This window comes from Capsicum annuum, chromosome 7 (assembly GCF_002878395.1).
Source record: "Capsicum annuum cultivar UCD-10X-F1 chromosome 7, UCD10Xv1.1, whole genome shotgun sequence".
Lineage (NCBI taxonomy): Eukaryota > Viridiplantae > Streptophyta > Magnoliopsida > Solanales > Solanaceae > Capsicum > Capsicum annuum.
The window spans coordinates 194,230,043-194,237,203 of NC_061117.1; the positions used below are offsets into that span (position 1 = coordinate 194,230,043).

The window sequence follows — 7,161 nt, forward strand, 5'->3', positions numbered from 1 at the left end:
CTACAAAGAAGGACATCTGACCTAAATGGTGAAACTTAAATAATTAAAACATTTTCTTGAAGCTGAAATTGTAACTGAAAATTAGATAGCTGAAATCTGAACAAAATTGCAAACAATGCTTCGTAAAATTCTTTTTAAACTAGTGGCCTTGGCAAATCATATACTATCTGAAAATAAGTAAGTTTTCTTTTGCGGAGTTTCTCTTAATCGACATAAATCACGTGAGCATCATGGAGTACAACGTATTGCTCTTGTTGAGGAGAGTCATCCAATACCTTACTAGTGTATTAAAATAAATTTAAATTATGGATCCAAACCTGAGCTCGAAGGCTAGAAAAGAGTCGCTCCTAATTGTAATACTCCGCATTTTCGGACTAGTTTTTGAACTGTCGTTCCTACGTGTATAAGCTATGATCTAAGTGATTTCCATGCAAATATGAGTTTCATGATCTTTATCCTCATGTTTGATTTGCTTTTGAGGTGAAAAATGTTCATAAGAATCACTTAGAAAAAAGTTAAGCTTAAAGCCTTTGATTCGTCCAAAGTTTGGTATTCGATTCTACAAGGATCTACTTTAAATGTGTATAACTTTTATATACATAGAATTTTGCAGCTCAAGACCCACCAAATTGTAGATAATTGAATTAGCTTACCAACGATACCAATTTCGCCTAAATTCGATTTTCGAGCGATAAGTTATGCCATTTTCTGTGTGAGGTAGTAAGATGACATGATTGGGACGCGACGCGTCGGTTGTCGACGTGATGGCCAACGCTTTACAGAACTGTTTCACATCCTATTTCAATTTCTAAAGGGTCTAAGGGCACTTTGGTCACTTTCCCTCACCCAAATCCGCCCATAACACTTAATTTCAGCTCCCAAAAGCATTGTACACTCTATTATTCATCTTTTCTCTCAAAGAAAAATCCTATGAGGCTGAATTTGAGTTTTTCATGCTTTATTCAAGTAAATTTCATGATAGATCTTAAATTCATGATGTTTAGCAATATCCTCGTGTTTTAAATTCATGCCTTCCACATGTTTGATGAAATTTCTATATCATGTCCAATCAATTTCAAGATGAATCCCCAAGTTATGAATTTTGCCATGGAACCCTATTGTTCCCTCATGTTTAAGACATTCTTACGTTCGAGCTATGAACTTTACATGTTTTGATGAAACGCTCATGTCCTATTTCAACCGAATTACATGTGAATTTCTCAGTTCATGATTTTAGTTATGTAATCATGCTATGCTCCCATGTTTAAGATATTCCCATTTCCAAGTTCATGATCCCCATATGTTTGATGAATTGTCCCATGTTAAAGCCTTAATTGGCGATATTTAATATTTAATTCATGTTGTTGCTATATGTCTAAAACTATCCCTATGCTTAGTTTAAACCATGACAAATGTTTGATGAAATACCTAAGTGATGGGTTTCTTTAAATAATGACTATTTATCATGACTTCAAAGCCTGAGTATAGTCTTGGTGTTATTGTTATCGAGTCCTAGGGGTTATGAATACCCGAAATTTAGTTATTGTCTAGTTTTCCAGTAACTACAGAGTGATTTCAGTTATACCATAGGAAATATCATATTGACAGTAATATGGTCAGTTGTGAGTCCGATTAAGTTAGCTAAGTCCGATTTCTGTCCCAGTATCAGTTTATACGTAAATAATTACCTCATAATCCGTATGCGCTGTTATTTTCAGAATACCATGCCCTGAGCTTATCAATTATCAGTTATCAGTTAACAGTGCATGCACCAGTTAGTATTTCGAGTCAGTTCAATTAGGAGTAGGATTTGGCACCGAACGAACCCAGGGATGGGGGCTCACCTGCCAGTTGAGGGTGTGACCTTTAGTAGTAGTCCCCGCGTTCCAGAACTACGTTGCTAGCGTAGGTTAAGATGTTAGCCTGCCAGCTGAAGGTTGATCTCATACGGGTACCTGCCAATTGAGGGTAACCCTTAGTCCTTGGGACAACACTAGTTTAGTGGATCCACATAGCCAGTGTTAGTATCCGTGGTACGGTACTAACACTCTTCCAACTGGGGTTATAGGTTAGACCTTGATTAGCTTAGATTGGGGTATGTCGATTAGATGATACCTCCGATAGTTTTAGTTTCATACTCAGTATAGAACTCAGTTCAATTTTATAGAACTGGGACTGTCAGAAATAGTCACCCAGTTATCAATATCTCAGTTATCAGTAATCTCACCTATCAGTTACTCAATTATCAGAACTCAGTATTCAGTTTTAATATGAGCTCAGTTACAGTCTCAGTCACAATCTCAGTTACAGTCTCAGTCATAGTTTCAGTCACAGTCTCAGTTATAGTCTCAGTTAAAGTCTCAGTCACAGTCTCAGTCCAGTAATCAGATCAGTAACTTGATTTCAGGTTTGCTTGACCATAGTGTATAGTTATTAGTTATTTAGTTATTAGTATTTTAGTACTTCATTTTATGGACTATTTTAGAATCATGTTATACGCTTGATCTTGCATTCTCAGATAATATAGTTTTCACGCATTCATGCTCAGTTATCTCATGTTGCTCAGTCAGTCCTTACCTCATTTGCGTAGTACTCTATAGTCTCAGTCCAGTTATTTAGACTAAGTACAGTTTAGTCTTACATGACCAGTATTCAACTATCAGTCATTCAATTAATCAGATAAGTTAGTATTTTTATGCATTGTGATTGTATATTCAGATCCTCGATTTATGTCAGTCTCTATCAGTTAGTTTCAGACCCAGTATTCATAAAGTATCCATGTTTTTTCATATCCCATCTTCAGTTCTACTTATGTCATTAAAGTAAAGTTTTACGGAAACTAAGTGTAGAGATTCACTATCTTATCAGAGTATGTTTGTCACTCATGCTTTAAGATGTTTTCAACTTTCAGTTTATTCCAGCTTATTGGTGAGTCTACTTACACTTAGCATGCATGTTTTAAGATTATGTATGAAATCAGTTTTACTTATTGCATTCACCCCTACATACTCTGTACATTCCAAAAGTACTGATCCATATATACGTCTGTGTGACTAAATTGTTTAATAATGTAGAAACCAGTTATAGCCCGCACATCATGATTAGACAGTTGCAGATTCCAACCAGCAGGTGATGAGTTCTCCTACTTCGAAAAATCCAAACAGTTTTAGTTTATGTACAATTTATTTATTTTCATGTGTATTAATTAGTTGTAATTGGAGGCATGTCCCGACTATCTATCGTCAGTATAGTAGAGGCTTCATAAATGTCAGTCAAAGTCAGTCATGTAATTTTAGTTCTTTTCTAAGTTTTAATCAAATTGTAAACTTTATCAGTATTGTACTTATTCAGATTATGCCATGATTATGTTTTTGCATAGCAGAACTTGTTATTTATTTTATTATAATTCAGTTGCCTAACAGTACGTCATTTCATGGGTTAGATTGGGATCACTTGTGGTTCCAAGCATCGTGTGAAGACTAGGAGGTAGTCTCGAGTCGTTATACTAATTTTTGAATGATCCTATCCTATGGAGACAATGTATTTCTGGGTCAAATTTTGTCTAAAGCCATATCCATTTTGATACAAAATAGTCCTCCCAAAATATATAAATTGCTCAGAGTATAAGTTATAAATTTTTTTTTGTAAAAAAGCATGATTGACTCTAAAATATCGCATCATGATCATATCTATTTCTTGTTGGCATTTTTTATGGCCCATAACCTCCCACCTATCCTCTCAATTTGAATTTTAAATTCAAAATTCTCTAAAACTATTGTCACTCCCTTATCTAAAGAACTGCCCAACTGCTCCTGATGGTGGAGCAGTTATATATATTGTGTCATCTCTGATTCTGGTCCCTAAGTACAACCCTATCAAAATTCACACCATCTAAAGTTCACACCATCTGAAGTGAAGTTGAGTGCTCAGAAGATTCATTGGAAAGCGACGCTGATAACATTATTGATGCCGACGTCAACTACAAACCCTCAACAATGGCTAGAGGTATGTTGATTCCATATTTCCACTGCGCTACTCTGAGTTTTCGGCTAACATTTGGCATCAGATCAAAACAATGCCTTTGCCTTGATAATTTTTAAAGCTATTTCATTTGTTTAAAAAAATGGAATTCTGATTTTCAGATCTATGAATTTTATTTCCTGTTAAAAAATTTTGATACAAATCGTGTTAGAAATAACAAGAAAAATAGATTTTCTAACAATTTTGTGAATTTGGATCATTTTTTCAGCGTCTGGAATGGTGATTATAAACTGGGTTTTACCTGGGTTGTTACACCCTGTTGAATGAAGAAGACGACTAGTATGTACTTTAAAACAATGTGTGGACATAAAGTGTTTTTCAATTTTGATGATATTCATCACTTTACGTGTGAAGACTTTATTACAGTGGGGACCATCTTGTACTTCTCCTTTAATTATTTATTTAATAAAAGATAACAATAAATTTAAATGGCACAATTTAGTGAAATATTATACTATATGGGCTTGTTATTCTGCATCCTGCATCCTGCATATTTCCTTGGTGTTATCAAAGGATTATTTGCTAAGTTATTGTAATATACTCAAGTTATTTAATTTGTGTATTACTTTTACATTATTTTATTGCCTAATGTTTGAGCAATAAAAAATTGATTTTAATGTCTGATAATTCATATAGTTTTATTGAATGAAGAGTTACAACAATTTTGATTTAGTAAAATTATATATTATTTTAGAATCACATAATAAGATTACAGACATTAAATTAGAACTAATGTCTAAGTGATCTATAATTGTTTAATTGAAGATTAGCCACAGCGTCCTTAATTGAATAAATTTGTAAAGTTTAAGATTACATAAAGAAAATTTAGACATTAGAATTGTAATTGATTATGCACGATATAGTAGCTTAAGAACTTTTATTATTGGGTTGCATAATTAATTAGGATAAAATATTAAATACTTTTCATAATTACCCACGGGGATTGTGAATGAGATTTTAATAGTTTTATCGTCAAGATAAAATGTCATGCTAGTAAACGATGATTCTATCATAAAGAATGAGTCTAATTGAATTAAAAATTTAGCCTATAGGCAATTTTTATGTTAGTAGATTCAATTTTATATTATTTGCCTCAAATTTATAAGCATGTATGTATATATGTATATTTTTGCAGTTATACAACCTGCAAATTTCTCTAATATTTGTGATATTCCAGAGTTTAATAGTGAGAACTATAAGATTTGTAAGAAAAGAATTCTCCTTCACTTAGGGTGCATGGACATTGATTATGCTATCATAAAAGATGAACCACATATTGATGAAATTAGCACTCAAGCTGAGATTGCTCTTTATGAACAATGGGAGTGCTCTAACCATTTGAGTGTTATGTTCATTAAACCAAAATCTCTGTTGGTATTCTTGGTTTTGCCGAACAACATAACAATGTCAAGGCATTACTGAAGGCTATTGATGAACAATTTGAGACTTCAGATAAGGCACTTGCCAGCACCTTAATTATGAAATTCTCATCAATGAGGCTCACCTATGTGAGAGGTGTCATGAATACATCATGAAAATACAAGACTTAGCGACTCAACTAAAGACTCTTGAGGTTGAAATGTCTGAAATTTTTCTTGTGCACTATATTTTGAATACTCTGCCTGCATAATATGGCCCCTTTAAGATCTCCTATAACACACATAAGGATAAATGGTCTATCAATAAACTTATAGTCATGTGTGTTCAAGAGGAGGGTCGATTAGTGATGGAAACAGGAGAAATTACACTCATGACTACTCAAGGACATAAGTCTCATCAAGCTAATAAAAGGTTGAAAAAAAAAGCTCCACTTGATTCTGACGTCAAAAAAGAATTCAAGTGTCGCATCTGTAGAAAGAAGGGACACATAAAGAAAGATTGTGTCAGGTTTCAATGATGACTTGAGAAGAAAGGTACTTCTATTTCTCTTGTTTATTATGAAGATAATATGATTGATGTTAATCATAACACGTGGTGGATTGATTCTACTTCTACAATCCACATTACGAATTCCTTGCAGGACTTAACAAACCTATGGTAGCCGGTGAGAGCTGAGCAAAGCATCTATTAAGGAAACAAGATGCAGTCGTGCGTACAAGCTATTGGAACATGCACTTTAGTTCTTAGTAGTGGTTTTATTTTAGAGTTGGAAAAGACTTTTTATGTTCCTAACATTTCTAGGAATTTAATTTCAGTATCAACACTTGTACCTTTGGGATACTCCTTATTTCTTGAAGGCCATTCTAATCTATTTTATAAATCCAAACTTGTTGGATATGGTACACTATCTAATGGTCTTTTTTCTCTTGATTTGTAAAATAATTCCACTCATAATGTTATGCATGTTCAAACTGGCTTTAAACGATGTGTTATAAATGAAAACTTCTCTATTTTGTGGCATTAAAGATTGGGACATATCTCCCTAGATAGAATAAATAGATTAGTGAATGATGGAGTACTTAGTACTTTAGAGTTTATTGATTTCTATACTTATGTTGACTGCATTAAAGGTAAGCAGACAAACAAGTCAAATAAAGGTGCCAAGAGGAGTACAAACATATTAGAAATCATACATTCAGATATATGTTATCTAAATATGAATGCATATGATCAGAAATACTTTATCACTTTTATAGATGATTACTCACCATATATGTATCTCTACATGCTTCATAATAAAAGCAAAGTACTAGAAGCCTTTAAAGTGTTTAAGGCTGAAGTAGAAAAACAATACAAAAAGCAAATTAAAAATATAAGAACTGATAGAGGTGGTGAGTAGTATGGTAGGTACACTGAGGATGTACAAACACAGGGTCCATTTACAAAATTTTTTCAAAAAAATGGTATTGTTTCCCAATACACTATGCCTGATTCTCCAGATCAAAATGGTGTAACAAGAAGAAGAAATCAAACATTATTGGATATGGTGTGTAGTTTGTTAAGTAACTCTAAGCTACCTATGTCCTTATGGATTGAAGCTTTTAAGACGACAGTGTATATATTAAATCGAGTTCCAACCAAGGTTGTCTCAAAGACACCTTTGGAGTTGTTCAAAGATTGGAAATCGAGTTTAACACATATTTGTGTATGGGGATGCCCGTTTGAAGTAAGAATTTACAA

General features: G+C 33.4%; 1 long non-coding RNA gene across 1 annotated transcript; it reads left to right on the top strand.

Moving 5' to 3' along the window:
* The first annotated feature begins 3,581 nt into the window (after window positions 1-3,581).
* On the top strand, window positions 3,582-6,397 carry LOC107877267. The gene is made up of 3 exons (XR_001676284.2): window positions 3,582-4,005; window positions 4,250-5,954; window positions 6,062-6,397. It is a non-coding gene; the product is annotated as an uncharacterized LOC107877267 (long non-coding RNA).
* Window positions 6,398-7,161: the final 764 nt, after the last annotated feature.